A 21,425-nucleotide genomic window follows, 5' to 3' on the forward strand; every position below is an offset into this window, starting at 1 on the left:
GGGTCCCAAATAAGCTGGCTTGCTATCAAGGTATAATTTTGGAACAGCTTTGTCTGGCATCTTGAAAGGAATTATCCTTCCCCAAAGATTCAGAAACATCTTGTGGTCAGCCCTTTCAAAGTAACATTGCAAGGCTTCTAAAGAAATGATGCTGAGGGTATCCTTACGCTCTTAGATGATTTTGGATCCTTGCAGGTTGATATTTTTAAGATTTTTGTTTAACATAAAGGGCTAAAAAAAACTGAAAGAAAAGTAGTAAAGCTGAAGTTCTTTTTTAATTGCTTCTCAGTACTTAAAAATGTTGCATGCTCCTGCCCTTGCTCCTTCTGTGCTCCTGAAATGTTACAGCTTTTCTGAATAGTAAGGAAGCATCATAAGGATGGCTTCTCCCAGTGCTTGATCACAATGTGAGATGCAATGCACAAATAGCTCTGGGCAAGACTGAGGGAGGGAGGATTCTAACCAGCCTCTGCCACTGGAGCCTTGCAGGAGCTGCTCCCAAACCTGTTCTGTATCTGCTACAGCACACACATCAGTGATTTTTATGAGGCAGAGGGCAGTCCCCAGTAAAATTTGGGGATTTGGGGTTTTCTTGTTTAAGACACTTCTACAAAGTGAGGGAGAAAATAACTTTGCAAAGTTATTGCAAAGGAGCAGAATAACTTTATCTAAACTCAGAAAAACCAAGAATATTTTCCTTGGCCGGGTCCTCACATCTTTCTGGTGTAAAACGTGGGTTTCCAGCTGAAGAGACCAGCAAGAGCAAAAAGGAGGAAGGCACAGTGATCTTGTTTCACAGCTTAGAGATAGCCACTATAGCTTGTGCCTTCCTTTTTTTATTCACTTTAATTATTTCTCCCGAGTGGGCGGGGAGTCCTGTGGAGCAGGTGATGCCTTTGCATCCTCGTGTCTCATTGAATGGGAGACCCATCCCACCCAGACGCATCCCAAAGTTCTGCACAGACATTTCATTGGACTGGAAAGGTTCTCCTTCTTGTTGGTCATTTTAAGGGTGGTGTCAAGCACAGGAAATTTACTGATTTCTTTTTGTTGGCAATGCCACGAAAGCCCATCATTGAGGAAGAAATCAAGAAAACCAGAGCAGAGGGTGGGGTAGACTGATGAGTGGGAGAAAATTGACTTTTATGGATCTACGCAGAGCAGAACAGGGTTTTGTGTGCTATTTGGACAGCGGGGTAAAATGCACAGCCCTCTGTTCGGCTCCATGGTACTGCCGTTCCCTGCTGGTCCCCCAGTTTTAACTGTGCAAATCCCTTGTGGATTTTTTTTTCACCTGAAATAAAATAGCATGATTTGGGGAAAAAAAAAACAAAACAAAACAAAAAAAACAAACGAAACACCAAAAAACCCATTAAAAAACCAAAAAACCACACCCCAACACACACAAAAAAGTTATTGCAACTGAAATGTTTGTTTCTACCACTAAAAGCTCAGTTTTCTCATTACTACAATAATGTGTTGATTTGAAATGGCTGAGTGGCTTTAATTATAATACTGATTTTATTTTCCTTTTTGGTAGCTATAATAGTCAAGCAATGGCATGCCGACAAAGACAGCTTTGAAGGAGCAGCAACCCTGAGAGGTGCCGTCCTGCTCTCTCCCCCAGCCCCATCTCCCAACTCCTGACAAAGAAAACAAGTCGCTGCCTCTTCAAGACTTTTCTTGTCCTTTCTGTTCGTGACAGGCGTAAGTGTTAGTAACATCTGCTGGCCCGAGCTCGCTTCCTCCTGCTGTGCCGGGCTCTGGCAGGGCCGTGCAGAGGAGCCAGGACGCTGTGCCAAGCACGGAGCGTGGCTTTGCCGAGCCAGCGCTGAACTCAGCGGAGCTGTGCCCGCGGTAGCCGGGCACGGGCTCCGTGCGCCTGGCAGGGTCTGCCCGGCTCCTCCTGCCTTCTCCGGCCCCAGCTCTCACAAGCGGAAGGCTTGCTGGCTTTCTCTCCCTGTGGATAATGAATGTTATTTTAAGTAAAATAGCCAAGGGGGATAAACAGATCAACATGTGAATCTGAAAATATCTTCTATGAGCTTTGACTTAGAAAGTTGCTATAAATTAGACGTTACAGAGAACGCTTTTCTTTCACAATTTATTCTTTAACTTGTTTCTGCCTTTCTACAATGTCTTGTGGTTCACTAGGCAGTGGGGTTTTTAGTGGGTTTTTTTTTCCCCTTTACTCTGTCAGATTTCATTGGTGGTGGCAGTGTTTTCCAGAGCAACCTGAAGGGAAAGTATATATGTGTAATTTCATAGGGACATGGAATCTGTGAAGACAGATGCAGACCCTGCTTTATTTTGTAATTGTTTGCTTCAGAGTGGGCTAGCTTTCCCTTTGGATGAAATGGACAAAAAGTATTTGGGTTTTGCTTTTTTAAAGGAAGGCATAGGGTTTCTCTTCCTTAGACTGGTTGGATGAATACTTTTATTTTTTTTTTCATCAAATTAAAAAAAAAAATTAAAGGAATATGTGTAAATTGGGTCTATTTCATGTCACATGTGAGGTCAATGGGAAAAAATTATGTGCATCTAGAAGTAAAATTTATCTCAGACTTGTCAGCTCCTAACAAGTAGTGATCTTGCTACTTGCTCTTAGGTTGGCGGTAATGTGATGCTGTGCTTCAGATCTGTTTTCTGGGGGATGGACGGGGAGTTCCTGAGACTATTTTACGTGCCATTTCCTGATGTGAGAAATTTTAAAGACTCTTGTAATGATTTATCTGGATATTTTCTTCTAACAACATCAAAAGGCAGCCTGAAGTTATGCTATCCTATACTTCACTCCAATCAGCCTTATAGAATAATCCAGTTGTTTCTTCCTTCTGAGTACACAAAGAGTGTGTGTGGCAATGATCCTGGAGCCTGCAGGCAGCTGCAACAGAAAAGGACTTCCGTGGTTTGCTTTTGCTTTCTCTTCCTGTCCCCTCCATTTTCATATATGTTTTTGAGAAGGCTGAGTTTCTAATAGACTACCTAGTGCAAGACCAGGGGAAAGTGAAACTGTATTTTGGGGTTTGTTTTGTTAGTTCTTTTGGTTTTCATATAGTGTTTTATCAAAGGTACTGTTCTTTACTATTAAAAACAACCCAGTGGATGGATAAATTAAAGATGTCGGTAAATAAAAATAAAAATCTGAACTTTATCTGTAGGAAATACTAATGAGAGAGAAGCTGAGTATGTCTCCCCCTCAGCCCTGCCCTCTGTAGAATGCCAAGCATCATCACTCTGGCAGCATTTAGAAGTAACTTCGTAGTACTTCCAAGTAGCTGAAAGTAAAAAGATTAGAAATCAGGTTGATGATACAGTTTCTTTTCAAATGCTTTCTCTAAATGTTTAATACTGTGTCCCTGAGGAAGTCCCGTTATTAAAGCTGCGTGACTCTGAAATCACCTTGACTCTGCGGGGGCGATATTTGAGAGTTCTGGGGATTTTCCTCATCTGACTCTCAGAGTTCCCTTTTGTTGCAAGGATTAAAAAGGTTTTTTGTGAAAAATGTCCCTCTCACAGTTTGTATCATCTCCAGTCAAGTCAAATTGACAGGGGTGGCAGGAATTACCCCGTGTACACTAGGTGTATAAACCAAATCATGTTATTAACTGAGACTAAGGCTGTAAACTTTTTCCAAAGGATTTTGGAGCTTGTTCACAAACAAACACTGAGGAAGAGTTTTGGTGCTTTCCAGGCACCTTTCCCCCCAAGTGACATTAAAAACACTAATAAAAATGACTCAGGAGTGCATACTTCCAATAGACTTAATGACAGAGACCCTAACACACTTCGCACTATGGATACTTGTAGAGGGGAGCTGTTCCTTTCTCCTCTGCCGCAGCCTGGTGTGGGGTGGGACGTGGCAGCTGTGTGTCAGCACGGCAGCACACCAGGCATTGGGATGACAAGTGGGACAATTTCACTATGTCCTGTAGAAACGGTGAAGAACTTCACCCGAAGCAGGAGCTGATAAAGACATGAGAGTTTAGCAGTTGGCTGGCTGGGAAGTTTCATTTCTCTGCAGAGCACAGACTGTTGGTTGTTGGCTGGTTTTTTCTCTCCCGAGTTACAAAAACTTGCTCATTCTTTGTTTCAACTTTCCTTACTCCAGGTTTGGTCATAGGGCAGCCAGTGAGCCAAGGCATGGGGTAAGCAGGGTGAGGTACAGCGTGCTCTGCTTTATCCTCTCCTCTATGGATAATGTGGTATCAGCTTTGAAAGCCTGTGTGTGTTGCATAAGGGCGTCGCATGTCTCCTCCAGGATCTGCTCAGAGCTGTGAGGCTGTGAGGTACCGTGCTGCAGATCTGCACAGCAGCTTCCCTGGGGGTAGGCAGGCGGTCTGTGAGAGAGCAGAGCAGTGCTGCTACATCACTACTAGCTCTAGTATCTGCAGCACTTGGATCTTTTCCCCGGGGGCCTCTCCAGCATGACCCTGCTTGCCTTGCAGGGGCTGCCTAGATCACAGCTGAAGGGGGTATGGCTGTAGGCATGGAAGTGTAAGGTCTGACACTGATGGTATCAATGAGCAGGGAGCCTTACACTGCTTTATGTGTTCTTAATGAATGCTGAAGGCAAAATATTCATGCATTTCTTTTTTCATCTGTTACCAATACAGCATGTTTAATAGTTTTTTGAAAACTGTGTGATGAAAAAGAAAGGCCAAAACCCCTTTACTAAGCCATTAACAAAGCATTCTTCTTAATCTGTGTGGACATAAATATGGGCAGAATACCCTTACAGGTTTCTGACTGGGTCATGCAGCCTTAAATTGAAGTGACCTCATTCTGGGGGGATCCAAGGAGCTCAAGCCTTGAATTTTTTGCTTGCCATGGTTGCTGATGATTTTTATACTGTTAGCAAGACTTCTGGTGGGTGATATACCAAAAAGCTTGCCATGGCAAAAATTGCTGATGAATTCAGTGAAGGAAAGCTGTGTGCATGGAGGTCCCAAGGAGAAGAGGATGTCTTTGGATTTTTGTTATTTCACCGTGAGCTTTGGTGTGCAGTTTGTCTGTTCCTTTGAGCTGCCACTCTCTGACAGTGAATTCACATTTCAGCTTTTTTTTCAGCTAATTTGATTTTGCCTAACAGGTTGAATTTTTTACTTACTTATGATCAGACAGTGCTGATGGGTTTAGGAAGGCTGATTTTGGGGTAAAACTCCAAGTGTAAAGTGACTCTTTGTGTTTAGGTATACATGAGCACAAATATTTTTAGTGACTTGTGTTCCTTCTAGAAGCGCATGCTCTTCTCAAAGCTTTGGGCTTGGTTGGTTGTATATACCAAAACCACTTTCTCTTCTGTTTTCCTCTTTCTGTTCCAGAAACTGGTCAAAGATCTGTTTGATTTCAGGTTTTCTTTTTAATAAATTTTTTAATGGACAGATTTCAGCAGTGATTTGAAATGAACCTGACATAGAAGTTAGGCATAAATGTCACAAAATTCAGCATCTGTGCATGATTTCAATTCTAAACCATGAAAAACTGGGATTTGCTTTCAGATTTAAAGACAAATCAAACTGCAAAGCAAGGCAAAAAGAAAGTCTGGTACTTCTAATGCTGCTGAAGTTCGTGCAGTTTTTGAAGCCACCAGCTACTAAATCATGCTAATTACTCCATGGAGATGATAATGTTATTGGGATGTCAGCTGAACAGTTGGCATGAAACCTGGGCCCTGGAAAGTCAGCTGCTACTGACTGTGATGGAGTCAGTGTCACCTGCTGACCCCTTTTTTCTAAAGAGTTTAGGCATGGTGTGTAAAGGGAGTAGAAGATGTTTTCCTTCCCATAACAGACAATGTGGGTGTGTGACTACAGGAGTTGCCACTGCCCAGAGGCAGAGACTTGGGGTAATTAAGCAGGAGCACAGACACCTAAAAGAGGGAGAGAATTTCCAATAGCTAGACATACAAAATTAAACCAAACTGGTGATTCTAGTTTCAGGTAGTGACTGTACTGGTTTTGCATGGCAGAGACAGTGTACACAGGGAGTGTTAGGTTATAGTGCCCGCAGTAGCTTTCCAAAAACCACTCAGATAGCCACAATTGATTGATTTTGTGCCTCCAATTTTGACTTCTTTGATCAGCGAGAAAAACAGATTCCTCTAAGCCAAGGGGACCATACCCCACCATCTTGCAGTTGTAAATAGAGCTTGATTCTCTCCAAACTTCATTGTTGTAGCATGTGTGACTCATAGCCTAATGAAACAGTCTCAAAAAGAATACAATCTCAGCATTAGTTGTGTTTTTACTAAGCATATCCAAGTATTTTCTATCTCTTGGAGAGTGAGATATGTGGTTTTAAATCATCTGCCTGCCTGACATTAGATTGCCAAACCTGTCATGTATGTGCAGGACTGGGTTGTCCTGTGAGCATGCTGGATGGCTGGTTTGGAAGGAAAAATTTCTGTCAAAAATTTCTGTCAATTTCTGCCTGCACTTAAATGTTAATTGGGCCTTCACTTCTTAGATGTGCATATCTGTGTAAGTGTATGATAAAAACCAGCTATGGAAAGTAATCTTATGGTTCTCTGTGTGGCTATAATGGAGGAAGGAAGCTTTTTTTATTACTATTTTGTGTTTTAAATTTATTTTGCTTAGTAGAATAATGTAAGGAGGTTCAGCCCTGTGTTTTCAGTGAATAACTACTTGGTAGTGAAACGAAGTAATGAAAAAACATCCAGGTTTTGGGGATACTGTGCATGTGAAATAGAACATTTTTGCATACTGAGTAGGATGCTCCAAGGCATGTGTAGTCTTTGAGGCTTTTTTTGTTCCTTTTACATATGGGCCTTGGTGAAAAGTCAGACTTGCTATAGGTAAAATTTCCATTTGTGATCCTCTTGCTTCTAACCTTGTTGAGCTCTTAGATGTACTAACTTGTGCCTTTGAATCTCTGTGTGTGGTGCAGAGCTGTTTATGCATCTCACACTCCTGTTTGCTCACCAAAAGCCATCTGATGCTCACAGAGGTATCTTTCCAGGCCAAGGCACTCTTAAATAGAAGACCTGATTTTGATTGTTTGGTACCTAATGTTTTATGACCACAAACTGTTGTGAGAATATTGATAACTTCTGAGACTTTCATTACTTTGAATTAGCTTGGGTTTGAATGTGTTTGCTTTAATTCTTGTCTATGTTGTATGAATGTCCATCTTATCTCTACTGCTCCAAATTTGTCATTATCTTACTATGCTAACACCTTTTTTTCGGCTTCTGAAGCTGCCTTGTGTTACTGTTACTTTTTTTGGCTTCTGAAGCTTTTGGGTTACTGGTTTCTTCAGAGGGAAAAACTTTTTGGTTAGTACTTAACCTACTCAATAACATAGGTGCTTTGCAGAACAATTTTTTATAAATCCCCCCAAAACAGGTATCTTCCAGTGGACTGGAATACAGGAGAGGAGAGCAGGGGGTGTGTGGGATGGGAAGACAAATCAGTGGCCAGCCTTTAAACGCTCCCTTTGCTCTCCTGCATTTGCTGTTTAATTCCTGAGAATTGTATTTCCTTTTCCCATCCCTCTGACGTATCTGTTTAGCTTGTAAGATGCCTGGCACAGGGCTGTGTGTCCAGACATGGATGTGTGTGCCGAGCTGGATCCCCATGAATCTCCGGGTTCAAGAGGAGGACAGCAGCGACAGCGTTGCCATCCTGGAGCTGCAGTGGTTATATTCCCGTCCTGGGAGCTCCTGTACTTGAGCCTGCTCGTCTCTAGGTAACTCCTCAGTGTAGAAACAAGAAAATCCCACTCCTCTGCAAGTTGCTGCAGCACATCCTAGGAGCATTGTGCCACATCCATGCCTCTCCTCCCTGATCCCTCCGGCCCGTTCCCCACAGCGTCTGAGGGAGTAGTGCTGGTCACCTCAGAGCCCCAGACTGCGTGAGCCAGACCCACTGGGGTGATTCCCCTGTCTCTCCTCCTCTGCTGGCGTTTAGGGGATTTGCTGGCCTGTCTGCAGGTGTTAAAGCCTTCGCTATTTCACCTCTGTCTCGCTACATTTTCCCCCTGACAGCGGTGTAGCGCCGCAGCTGCCTCTGGCGATGCCAGAACGACCATCTCCTGGCGATGACAGAACTACCCCTGTCATAGCTATCTGCTGTAGCCGCCTTACAGCTGCAGGATGCTGGCTCTCCTTCCCTTCCTCCTGCATCCTCCTTACCTCTCCTGGCTAGCAGGACGTGGGTGCTGTGCTCTCTGGAGCGGGTGCTTTCCTCCCGTTCCCTCGCTGCCCAGCGCTCACCACATGATAGCGGAGCTCGCCCAGAGCCGGGCGGCTGCCGAGCACAGCGCGTCGGCAGCTGGCTCCGCTCCCGGCTGCCGGGAGCTGGCAGCTGTCCTCTTTTCTTTGGGCTGCTTTATGGGGCTTTACTCCTGTATACCTCCGGTTTTCCACAGATCTTGCCAAGTGAGTTTCCTGATTGAGGGCTATGTCATTCGCTGTGCTCCCCTTCCCTGCCCCCACCCATTTCCTGACATCACTTCAGATCCGGCTGTAGCACTGGTCCGGTTCTGCTGGAGCACTCCACCCTGCACTTCCGAGCGCAGTAAATCTTTCTGGCCGGGACAGTCGTACGGTGTGTGGAGCATGAAAAGCTACAAAGCTTTGTCAAGCTTAGGAAAGAAATCCTCAAAAAATGAGGGAGGGTATTGAACTGCTTTTTTTTTTTTTTTTCCCCTCTCTTCTCTCCCACCCATACTGTGTTGCCTTCATTTGGTGAGTTTGCTCTACCCTAAATAGAAAGAAGTAAACAAACAAAAACTTTAAATTTGTCTCTACTGCAGTCTTCTGCAGCAATTTTGAAATTATCTGGTGTAAAGGAATAAATAAAATATATTCTCATTTCTTTCAGTGGTCTCTTTGGGGTGCCTTTCTAGACTATCACTGTCATCTTCTTTCAGAACACCATGGGTACTGTTTAGTTTACCAGTGCTTACACCATCTGGCCTCAGAGGTTAGATTTGGTCATTCTGGGGCTAAAACTGACCAAAGCAAAGGTTTGCAGTGCTGTGATTTTGAACAACCTCTTGGCAATCTTGCTGCCATATACCCTACAAAAAAAAAAGCTTTTTATTAATAAAGAAAGTGTTGGAGCCCCCACTGGCATTATGACTAGATATTTTTCTGCTGGAGGTCCCTAGGATCCAGGGTTTCCTCACCTTCCTGGCATTTGGGCTTGTCCCATTTGCTACTGATTCAAATTTCAAACAGCAAACATAGACTAGGTTTTGTACTTTTTTTTGTCTTTTGTGTCAGCGCTGGGAGTAAAAGGATACGTCAAATTTTGAGCACTGCTTTTCCCAGTGTAAAGTCAGAAGTCTTTCCAGCTGCATAAATGGGGGAGGGATCAGATGGACTTGAGTCAGGTGTGTTTATAACAGCATGCTCCTCTTCTAAAGAAAACTAATTTCTTTAAACAGTGGGCAATTGATGGAATTTATAGCCCAGTATGTTTTGCTGCAGGATTAATAAGCGGTGTCCTGTAGGACAGCTGCAATTTGCTGCCCTAAAACACTGCTTGGGATCAAAGTGTCCTTCTGCCATATTGCCCGTGAGCTATATATGGTGACCAGAACTTGGGTGTGAAATGTCTTCAGGTCCTTTTTTCCAGGTCAGTTGTCTGAGGCAAACACAGCCACCCCTTCTGCCTATCTCTGCCTCCTCGCCTTCAGCCACAGTTGAATTTTTGCTCATTTTGCATCAGTCTAAAGATACTTGCCATCATATTGTAGTGTCAAAGCCCTGGAGAGAAACAATGTCTGGTGGAACTAATGTCTTGTGTGGATTGAAATCGCTTTGATGAATACTGTAGAAAGGTGATGCTTGCTGGTGAAAGTTTTTAGGGGAACCTGCCTGTTTCTTGCAGGAGACATCTCAGTTAGTACTGCTGGATGCTCCACCATCATGATCAGGCAAATGCTCCTTTTCCTTGCTGAGGCTTTTGCACCTTTTTTTTTTTTTTAATCAGCTGCAGTCCTCTCCTTTACACTGGGTTCAATAGCAGCATGGCACTTGATCTGAATGATTTTTATTATGTCCTGTGGCAGAGCGCAGAGGTCCATCATGAGCAGAGCATATTTGCATGATATCCCTGACAACTTTGTCTTCCATGCTTTATTGTGACTCTCAGGTTACTCCTGGGGAAATTCCAGGGACTGGACATTATGGGGTGCAATGTCACAAATGGTGCAGGACCAGTTTGTGTCTGCAGTGGTCAGTTCCTGTGTGTCCTCCCCAGAGGTGACACGCTGTGGGGATTTTTCTGCTGTGGGTGCTGATTACACTTGCAAATGACACTGACATGGGAAGAGCTCTGAGTTTTCTTGAGAACAGGGTTAGAATTTAAAATCTTGACCAAATGGAGAAGTCACTTGGAAAAAATAAGAGGTTATTCAGAAAAGGACAAGCACAAAGTCGTTGACTTAGGTGGGAATAGTGGGCTGCCCAGACCCAGAATGGGAGATGGCTGGCTGAGCAGCAGCTCTGCAGAGGGGGGATGGAGTTGATGGTGGATTCCAGGCTGACTGTGAGTCACCGGCCTCATACAGTTGTGAAAAAGGCAAGCTGAGGTTTATAACCAAGAGGGTACAGTGATCCTTCCACTCAGCTCAGCTTGGTGAGGTCTCAGCTGGAGTCTTGAACCAGTTTTCTGCTCACAGCCTTTAAAAACAGCAAAACAACTCAAAAGTGGGTCAAAAAAAAAAAAAAAGAGGAAAATAGCATGAATGGATGATTTAGCAGACATGATCTATACAGAGAAAGTGTAAGTATTGGGGTTGCTAAGTCCATGGAAGAAAAAAGTGAGGGGATGGATGAACATGTTAGCACCTGTAAAATGTGGGAAGGAATAAGCTGTTTAGCATATATTTCAGGAAGAGGACTGTGTACTTGAGTCTTGTGGGAGCTTTGTGCAGAGCAGACCCGGTGACAGGCTGTCACCAGAAATCCACGGGAGCCTCTTTTTAGCAAATGTATTTATCTGGAACTGTTTCTGTGGCAATGGCCCTTCCTCTCTCCTGCTTTGTGATGGCCAAGCCTGAGGAACACATGGTGGCAAGGGAGCCTGTGCTTCCCATTGCAGGAGAGCTGGCTCTGGCCCAGTGAGTCGAGGAGAGCAGGGCAGCTGCAGAGCTGACCTGCACCTCCGATCCGATCGGTGCCGGCGTGGCAAAGCTCACCCTGTGCTTTTGTGCTGAGGAGGCAGCGCCTTCGTATCCAGGTGGGGCCCCACAAGAGCTTGGTCAGAGGTGTGCTCTGATGTGAGGCAGTGAGACTTTTTGGCTGCTGGTGTAGGGAAGTTGAACACGTGCATTTGGCTTGCATGGAAAGGCCAGTCTTTCTCCTCTCTAAGGCTGGAAGCAGGAGAAGTGACCAGGGTGAAAGCAGGAATGCGGCTTTAGGCTCACTGCGGGACTTGGTGCTCCTGCAGGAGGAGCACCAGGTATCAGCTCTCAGGATATGACAGATCCATCCTGACAGATGTCCCTTTAGCACCAGCAGCCAGAACATTGTGGCTGTGTTGTCCTGAGGGGTTTGTTCTCAAGTTTTAGGGAGATTTTTGTCTTGGAGATGGGCTTGCTCTCCTCCATCATGTAGCAGCTACCGCAGCAATGCAATATTAGGAAGTAAGATTTTAGCTGTCTTCCATGTGATTAGTCCTGCTTCAGGGAGGGGGAAGGGCCTCACACTCCCTATTAATCATTTCTTCTTCCCTCCTCCCATCTGCTCAGTGATTCTCTTGCTCTTGCATACACCACTAATATTTGATCACTTTTATTTCTCTCTGATTCTCTGACTCCCTCCCTCTCCTTGTTGGTTCTTTCTTGAATCTCTGCCCTCCTTGCTCCCACATTCTTGCAGAGTTGCTACTCAATGACCTAATTTTCCTCCCTAGCTTACTTAAAAAAAAAAAAAAAAGAAAAGAAAAGAAAAAAGGAAAAAAAAAAAAAGAGAGACAAAATACTTCGAAGTTCCTCATTCCCTTCTCCATGGACATGACGCCTTTTCCCAGTGGTCAGCACCTTCAGTCAGAGTTGTAGAGCATGTGTGGGCAGTGCCTGCTTCCCTCCTCCTCCTCCTCCTCCTCCTCTTTGGGCCCTCCCCAGAGGGTGCTAGCCTGACTCCTCCTCCACCTCCTTCTCTTCCAGCTGCTTTCACTAGCCTCCTAGCTCTTCTTGGCAGTGAGGAGCCTGGACATCTGTAGAAGCAGCTGGAAGCAAGATGGAGAGCCAATATCCTGCAGCTCATCAGATCTCTACAAACCTCAGCTCAGGAACAAACTGCTTAATTTGCTGGGTTTTTGTACTCTTTTAGTTCGCAGCGCACGCCACTCGTTCCTCACGATCCCAGCAAAACTCCAGGTTTATTGATACATGTCACGGCATGGCTATAGCCTGTTGTTTTAGAAATCTTGTCACCAGTCTGTAAATCAGAATAAGAAGGCAAAGTTAAGCTTTGTTTCCACCTGGATCTTCAGCACTACCTGCCATTAGCATCAAATGGTCCCACGGACAGTATTTAGTCCTGTGTTAGTAAAATTTGACCTCTGTCAAACAAGCAGCAGTACCACAAATCCATAGTCCTGAGAACACAACAAAAGTGGTTTTTGCTGGTTCTCTGTCACTTCCCCACCTGATTTCCATCAAAACCTTCTTGCGAAGATGACTGGTGATATTCTGAAAGGTGACAGTCATCCTTCCCCGTGAACACTGGAAGGCAGCGTTAAACCGAGCTCTGCAGGAGCAAAAAGAGGTGCAGGATCCCTGCTGCTGTTCCTCTGGAGGTGGGAGAAGCTGGAGGGGGCTGGGAGCTGCAGCGTTTTGCAGCAGGGCGTTCGGGGATGGGCCCCCGAAGGGAAGCTTGCGAGCCGCGTTGCCGTGAAAAGCCTCGCAGCGTGTTACATGATGCAAGCTCCTTGGCAAGAGCTGTAATTGTGTCACTGAAATGGCTGAGCCACAATGCTCAGGGAAAGGGTTTTCCTGGTGAGCCTGCGAGCGCACTGTACCCTTCCCCGGTGCACAAGAGCAGGCTGGGAAGGCCAGGGATGCCACAGAGTGCTCGTGTTTGGGGAAGGGTTCCTCTGCTCTCTTTCGGGATTTGCAATTTGCCAATTTGTAGCAGAGAGCAAGTAACAAGAGATATAACTAGACAGATGCTTTAAAAATATTTTTCAAAGGACTTGGAAATGAGTGTGACGATTACAGACACCATTTTCATAAAGCTTTCAGCCCAGCATCCTGTTGTACTCTCACGACAAACTGCAGTTATGCACAAAAACAGCTACTGGAGTTTTTAATATCTTGCTCCCTCAGCAGTAGCTGTTTGCTTTCAAATGCCATTTGCACCCAGAGCTGTTGGAGCACAGAGGTACAAAGTAAAGGGAACTGCTTTAGAAATCAGGCTTTAGGCTTGATTTGGGGTCAGTCTTCAAACCACCAGCTCTGACAAGGCTGGGCAGTGCTTTGCAGCGTCGGTGCCCATAGGTACCTCTGGGTACACAGAGCCTGCACGTGGTGTTGTCAGGTGTTTAAGTCCAGTGTAAAGCAAATACCATTTGCAAGTAGCCCTAATACGTCCTTTTTTTTTTTTTTTTTCTTCCCCGGTCTTTAAACCTTTGCTGTGAAACGGAGCTCTCATATTTTCCATTCCTAATTCAAGAGCTGGAGGGATTGCTAAAGCCAGGTATCAAGTTACAGGAGAAAGAGTGAAGACATTTGGTTGCAGCTTCATTGGCTCACACAGTGCATACACCCAAGCAAACATTTTCATCAGCCCCCATGTCTCTGTTAAAACTCTAAGGAAAGTCATCTTTTCTCTAGGTCTGTCCTTGGGAAGGACACTGCAAGGAAAGTTCCCTTCAATAGAGGTGTTTGAAGGCTGGAAACGGGAGGAAGGAAAAACCCTGTAATGATCAAAAAGTATCTCGTCCATAGTACAGGAAATGTTCTTCCTACTCATCTGAGCTACCAAAATAAGGCAAACCAACAAGTTTCAACAATAACAATGTTCAGATTAAATCCTTTGAATGGGTAATGTGTGTAGCTTAAAATGTGACTCAGCCAGGAATTGTTACTATTTCTGGTACTGTTTTAGTTTTTAAACCTAGTCTACTTCAGATATTTGGCATGTCCTTGGTTGTGATAGGAGGCTGATTAGAGGTGGTGACTAAATATCCTTTATGGTCTGACTAATTCAAGCTTGGATCTTTTTTGCTGAAATTGAGATTTGATACTCTCCAAGTTAGACATGAACTTGAGTGAAGATTGCAGTATGTAAAAGAAAGCCAAACCCCTGTATTCTTTTTTTTTGTAACCTTCTCGTTATCACTTCCTATCTATCATTTATTTTCTTGTTGGGGTTTTCAAGACCATGTCTTTTTTTTTCCTCAGACAGAACCTCTTCTCTGTGTTAGGATGCTTTCTTCAAACCTTCAGCTGCTTCTGTTTGATTCTTAGAGTGGTGGTGTGTGTTTGGCTGTTTCCTCAGTAGTTTGTTCCACCAGAAGAGCCTTCTCACATCCTCTTTTCCTTTCCTATGTATTCTCTTGGTCTTTCCCCTGTGTGCTGGTTTTCCTTTTGCTGATCTCCATGTGTTAGTCCTTTTTGTTGCTCATTTGCACTTATCTGGCTGGGAATGATCTGCAGCCAGCTCTTCTGTTTCCCCACCATGCCTTTCCTTTGGTAGAGCTGATGGGAAATGCTGTATTTCCCCCTTCCCTCCTCCCTCTGCCCTCTTCCTCTCCTGCTTCCTTTGCTTGTACAGCTAAGTGAAAAGCGCTTAATGAAAAGGACTTTGGGCGAAAGAGGAGCAGAACAAGCTCCAGTTATTTCCCTGTGTGTGTTTTCTACCGCCTGCCTGTCCCTGCGAGCAGGCACTCAGCTTTTGAAGCTGCATATTCTTGGGAATCAGTAGAGAGATTAATTTTGGGCAGGGTAGTAGTGGACTGACATTTGATTTCCTTATTTAAGTGTGGCTGTTATCCATATGCTGGAGACCACACGTGACTTACAGCACCCGCTCTCTGCGCTTCCTCAGTTTTTCTGCTCAGCCTTCAGTTCACATTTTGTTGGCTACCCTTGCAGTGAAAAGAAGTAGAAATTGTCTTCCTTCTCACTGAAAGTTTAGGGTGAGATTAAAATGTACTGAGCTGCAGAAGCTCTGGGACTCATCTCCTATAACCCAAAGGCTGCCTTTGGGGGCAGCTCTGGGGGCTTTTCAGAGAGCTGGAAAGGGGAATTTCAGTGTTGTACACAAGGATTTTGCTTCTTGCTGCCCATGTGGCTGTTGTGAAGGTGTTCCTAAACTGCAGTAGTTGTCAGTGTGTGTTTGCTGTACTGAGATACTCCATGAACCCTAAACATGAAGCATGCTGAGATCAGAGGGGAACCATAAAAGAATCTGTGTTTTCAGCTTTTCTGTCTTTACTTTTCCCAGTTTGGTGGACAGTGATCTGTTGTGTGTGCTGCTTATCTACTGCATAGCATGAACAAACAGGGTCCATGCAATATGAAGGATACAAATTGAATTTAAACTGTTGAGTTCTTCCCCTCCTGCCACTTTTCCAGGGCAGTTTTTCCCTGTGTGGGCTGTGTGTCGTTTGCGTGCTTCCGCTGCTGCTCAATGAAACGCACAGCACTTCTGGAGAACAGACAAAACAAAATTAGGTGCTTTGTTGTTGCCCATATGCACAAAACTAAGGATAAGAAAAGACTCATCCCTTCTGATGGTGTGACTCTTGGGGATAGTTCTGTGCGGGGTCAGGAGTTGGACTCAACAATCCTTGTGGGTCCCTTCCAGCTCAAGAGATTCTGTGATTCTGTCCCTCATCACCGACCTTCAGTGCAAGCAGGAGTTTGAAGAAGTTGGGTGAAAACCTGGAGAGAGTCCAAGGTCTCCTTACATTTGTGTAATTCCTGGTGGGAGCAGTGTGATGTAACACCGAGCAGAGTCACTGTGCTAATGTACCTTTGGACCTGGGTGAGAGGAAGAAAAGCTGTGAGACAGCCTCTTGTCAGGAGCTTCTCCCTGCAGTCCTCCAGATTCCTGAAAGACAGGTCACATCCTACCAGGCATGAGAGATGCTGAGTGAGGATGGACAGCCTGTGCTCTGCAGGTCTGCAGACTGGATGGGTCCTTTGAGACTTTGCCTATGAATAGGGGAAGGACACACGATGGATGCTTTCAATAGATGAGGAAAAAGGAAGCCCAAGATATCTGCCTCTTCTTCCATCTTGCTCTTGCAAATGCCTCCCATGGTTGCTAGCCCTTTCCTGGGATGCACAACCCCCTTTCCCCTGATGGGCTGTGGACTGGAGGCTTGCTCTGGGGCAGTCCAAAGAGCCAAATCACCTTTGAGAATAAGACGAGGATATTTGGATCACACCTGCATGCCCTGCTGTGTACCATGGTGCTCAGGAAAGAGTATTACTGGAGAGCTCTAACAGATGAAGCTAAGATGAGCAAAACCAGATGTCAAACATATTTTCTACCTATCCAAGCTGTCCCTTACTGTAACAGTGGCAGCAGGAGAAATTTTAAACCTTCTGCAAGTGAAAATGTAGCCCCAAACTTTGAATTGCTTGTTCAGCTGCTGTGTCAGATAGATGGTGTGGGATAGAAGCACACATCATCTTCTGTCAGTGTGGCAGGCTCCCATAGCAAGGTGGACAGGATGCTTAGGGTGGGACAGCTTGGAAAGCCCAGAGCTCAATCCACATGTGCTGTTAGTTACTGCCTGTCCTTTACTCAGGCATGAGTTTCAGGCTGGGTGCTGTAGCTCACAGTCTGACCCCAGATGTGTGTTAATTATTTATTTTCCTCCACGTGCTGGCAGATGGTTGGAAGAAGAGTCTGCCAAGCCTAGTGCATGCTGGAGGGCAGTGATTTTGAGACACGTTGTTGAGATTATCTGATGCTTCATATTTTCTGTAATTTAGTTTGTGTGTGTGTGTGAAGGGAGAATTTAAAACTTGCAGACAATAGTTTGCTGGGTTGCAGGGAATGAAACCCCTAATGAATAATCCATTGTTTACATCCATTTGAGGCTGTTTCTTTGCTGAATTAGTGCCATGAAACATAGCTGCAACTCTGTTGTTTTTAACTCCCTTCTCTTTACCCATCCCCCTTCCTATTCCTTATGGTTGCTAAATCCTGCTGCTATCTTCTCTACACAAGTTTCCAGGCTTCCTTCTCTCCTCTTGATTTTCTTCTGCTTAAACCTCTTGTCCAAACTGGGTCATCTTTTGCTTCTAGTATGATACATTTTCTGTCCTTGGCCTCTTGGACTCACACTTCAGTCCTTATTATTTTTATCCAGATCAATGTGGAGAAAAAAAAAAAAAAAGGCACCCGAACTGTTTTCTGCCATAATTAGGTCTAGATCCCCCTCTTGCCATTGCCTTTCCCTCCCCACCTCCTTGCTTTGGAGCTCTTTCTGTGCCAGTTTGCAGCTGTGTGTAGATATACAACTGTTTTATCTCATATTTGCCTGCAAGCCCCCTGCCCAGCTTCTAGCTCTTATTTTCCTCTCCATTCAGGAGGCTTCCCCCTTGCTCACTCCGTACTGCTCCATGCTCTGATCTCTATGCCTTCTTCTGGTGACCCCTACAATTTGAGGTGGCTCCCTTTCCCCTGTCTTCAAACAGATAAGTGGTCGGCTGGCAAAGCTGTAAGCTTTTTTCCCCTGTACTCTGGTTTGTAGATGGCCCTTTTTTTGTGTGTTGCTAATTGATGCTGTGTAGCTGTTTACCTGCATGATGCTGGAGTGATTGCTCAGACTGATGCATACCACACTCTGGAACTGTTTCTTTTCTCTCCAGCCCTGATTTATAGATAACTGGAAAAAGCAATTCTTGGCTGCCCTGTTTTGAAGACTATTACACCAGAGAAAAACTCATTACATGAACACAGCACCTGATATAAAGAAGCTCTGTTTGGTTTTCTGGTTTCTCCCATGAAAAAAAAAAAAAAGCTTCCCTTTATTATTGAAACAATAATTCCCCTCAAATTACATTTAAGGGATGTAGGCACCAAGGCTTGCCTGCTCTTCTAGGAGTTCCTGGAAATTGGAACTGGGGAGTTTTTTTGTAATCAGTAGAGGGAATGGGGTGTTTTGGAAAGGTTTTGTTTGTTTTCTGGATAGGAAGTGTGCACATGCCACATAATACAAACCCACCACAGCTCTATTGGGCTTGTGTATACCAGACAAAATGCCAGCAGAGGTATCTGCAGAGAATTCCCTGTGGATGAAGGGGCTGTGAGGGTTGGAAAGCCCTAGAGATTTCAGGAAAGTAGGTACAGACCAACTGAGAGTCTCCTTTAATTAAAGGAGTGCTGTGCATTGTGCAAATCAAGTGCATTTGCTTCCCTTTTCTCCACAACCTCGGTGGGATGCCCTCTGGACTGCAACTTGGGGGTAATGCTGTAAATTTTGAAATACTGTTGGTTTGTGTAAGATGGTGCTGGTGTCCTTTTGGGTCAGCATAGCTGCTGTAAAATATGGCAAAATCATCAAGTGACAAGTTAAGGGATGATGCTTCAGCCTAATGCCAAAGCAAATCCTGCAAGAGGGAGAATTAGCTGTGAAAATTTACCCTGTTGCTACGGAGCTCATTTGGTTGCATATATCATGTCAGAGTTGAATGATTGAAGAAATATTCCACTTGGTAAATGAATATTTGTGCCAGTTACAGGACAGCTTATTCATGCATAAAACCTGAGACACCTGGTAGTGGTGTTGGACAGATTGTTTTTGAATGAATGTGCTTGTTGGAAGGCAAGGGAGGAGTGAATTGCCTTTGTGCCTTTAAAGTATTCCTCCTTTTGATGACATATACTGTTAAGGAAACCAGATTTTGGGGACACGTTAGTTCTGTAAGCAGCAAAAGTTTCTGCTTCCTACAGTGGGGATCCTTTCTCCTTCTTACTTCCACTCCAGATTGATGTGAAGATCCTGAGGCCGTGGCACTCCTTTTGTTTTGGCCTGTTACTTCCCTCTAAAAACACGGAGCCAATACATAAAATATGATCAATTCCTGACTTTCTTACAACAATTTTCTCTTCCTCCCACCTCCATCACTAGGCATTGCACATCCCTCCCAAACCAAACCCCTGTAGCCCAGAAATAGGTCACGCCCCACCACCTGGACAACAGTCATGGCTTGCGTCATCGCTTGGCGTGACGTTGGCGAGCACTCGGCGAGCAGGACCGGCTTCTTCAGGGAGCAGGATGTGAGAACACCCCTCGTGATTCCTCCAGATGGGCCTTGGGAGGTGATGGGGGAGAGGACGCTGTTTACACAGGGAAAAAATAAAGAGGAGGTAGAAGCTAACATGATCAGCGCACGGATTTTCTGCTGGTTGGTTTGGGTGATTTATAGTGGCATACAGAGCTTTGTCGCCTTTAAGCTGACTTGCTCCACTGCTGGCCAGAGGTCAGCCCGTTGGCCTGTAAAAAATGAATTGTCGATCTCTGTGGCTTTTGCTGGTGGCCACAGTCCTGGGGCTGTTGTCAGTCCTGCTGTTGAGCTCAAGTGGGGGCTGGAGGTGACTGCCCAGGATACTCGCTCAGCCTCTTAGCAATGGTGATTTCATTTTGGACATCCCTATAAAGTGACCCTATGCAGGGCATATCCAAATCTCCTTTTGATTTAGTGGGTAGAGGAGTAGCAATGCCAGCAGCTGGACTGGCAGCCTTTGCTCAAAAATGTGATTTTTTGTCACAGTGGTTACTTCGGGAAGCTCACAGGAAAGAAGTACATTTTCATTTTTTTTCAGATTATTTCAGTTGCTGCAAAAGGTTAGCTGCACACCGGATGGGCACAATGGAATTAGCAGCAGAGGCAGAGGTATCTATGAGCATGTGACCATTTTCATACAACACTTACGTTGTGCTTCTTCCTGAGAAATGCTGGGAACAAATTGTCATAGAAATGCAAAATACAGTCAGTCTGTTTTGGGCTGAGGCAAGAAATGAGGGCCCTATAGCCTGGAGAGATGTGTATGAATCTGCGTGGGGAAAATGCTCCTTAATTACATGGGTTGACAGATCCTGTTTCTCCTGCTCCTTCTGCAGTTTGCAGCGTTCAGTCTAGGTAACGCCTCCCGAGCTCGCCCACCAGTGCCCTTACGGAAGGCCGGGCACACTCACCTGGAGTCCTCCATGCCGTAGGGCTGGACGTCACTGAGACATGGATCGTGACCTGTTTGGCTGGATGGACAACTTCAGCCTGGGAGGGGAGCCCAGCACATCCCCTGCCCTCTGCACGCCGAGTTCTTTAATGCTCCTTGCCGGCAGCTGGCTGGGCTCTGGCGTGGAGAGGACGGCGTCTGTCCCAGCGGGGCCTGGCCGGGCGCTGGGGCTGTGCCAGGGGCCCTGTCCCCTCCTCTCTCTCCTCTCGGAGCTTGCGGTGCTGCCGTGCCGAGCACTGCTGCTCTGAAAGTTGCTTAACAGACAATGCTTGACTCTATCTTGACAATACACCCTTTTCTTGAGAGAAATGAGAAGTTTCAATTTCAGTCACTAGCCTGTTTTTCATTGACCTGTTTTAGTCAGCAAGTCATGGCTTTACTGTGCCGCTCTCTCAAACTGCCACTCATGAGCCTAACGAGACGGTGGAGCAAAACTCCTGTCCTCTGCAGAAAATGCAAAGAGAGAAGAGACAGTTTTACCCCAAACGTTAGAGGAGACTTGGTCAAATCAATGCTACAGTAAATGTAAAATATTTTTAATTTACAGAGTACTTTAGGCCCCAATTGGGAGGTTGTGGGGGAAGGGTTTGGAGTGAAGTTAATAAACCTTTTAAAACTTTTGACTGAATCTTTTATTCAGTGTTTGTATAACTCAGTTATCTGCTAGTTAATACCAGTATTTTTGATACCTCTCCAGAGCCAATACATGACAAACCTTCAGCCCTGTTGGGTATTTGTGCTACAGCATATTTAATAGCCATGACAACAATTCAACAATTGTATAGAAGCCTCCCCTCCCTGTCTGAGTGTTGCAGGCACCAGAGTGTCTCCATTGGAAAACCCCTAAACATACAGTTACAGCCAAAACTGGCTTAATGATAGTCTACTGAGAGCTTGACAGGCTTTTTTTTTTCTTCCTTAAAAAAAAAAAAGAAAAGGGGGCACTTTTTTCCCTCCCCCCCGCTCAATTTTTTTTCTTAACTTCTTCGCTGCTTTTGTGAAAGCTGCCGCTGTAAAACACAAGGCAAATTAAAAAAATAAATTGCTTTAAATTGCTTAACAGGCTTGATGAGACAAAGCCTGGTGTGTTGGAGTGGCTGCAGGGAGCTCTGCGGCTGCTTTTGTATGATTTCAGAGGTGAATTTAGATGGCTGGAAGATAGATGGGTGCCAGATGCAGTTTGACACAGATTCCGGCAGCTGCTCCTGCGCGAGGTTTCATTAGCGGTGAGTTAGCGAGCAGC

General features: G+C 45.0%; 1 protein-coding gene and 1 long non-coding RNA gene across 4 annotated transcripts in view; one reads left to right on the top strand and one right to left on the bottom strand.

Annotated features, from left to right (window-relative positions):
- The window catches only part of SERTAD2 (SERTA domain containing 2), a 75,250-nt gene that overhangs the window by 21,321 nt on the left and 32,504 nt on the right, over positions 1–21,425 (top strand). The window lies entirely within an intron of this gene.
- LOC137471818 (uncharacterized) lies at positions 16,915–20,588 on the bottom strand. Its single transcript, XR_010997870.1, has 2 exons — positions 20,142–20,588; positions 16,915–19,282 (listed from the first exon to the last, which is right to left on the bottom strand). It is a non-coding gene; the product is annotated as an uncharacterized lncRNA (long non-coding RNA).

Source organism: Anomalospiza imberbis, chromosome 3, assembly GCF_031753505.1.
Source record: "Anomalospiza imberbis isolate Cuckoo-Finch-1a 21T00152 chromosome 3, ASM3175350v1, whole genome shotgun sequence".
Lineage (NCBI taxonomy): Eukaryota > Metazoa > Chordata > Aves > Passeriformes > Viduidae > Anomalospiza > Anomalospiza imberbis.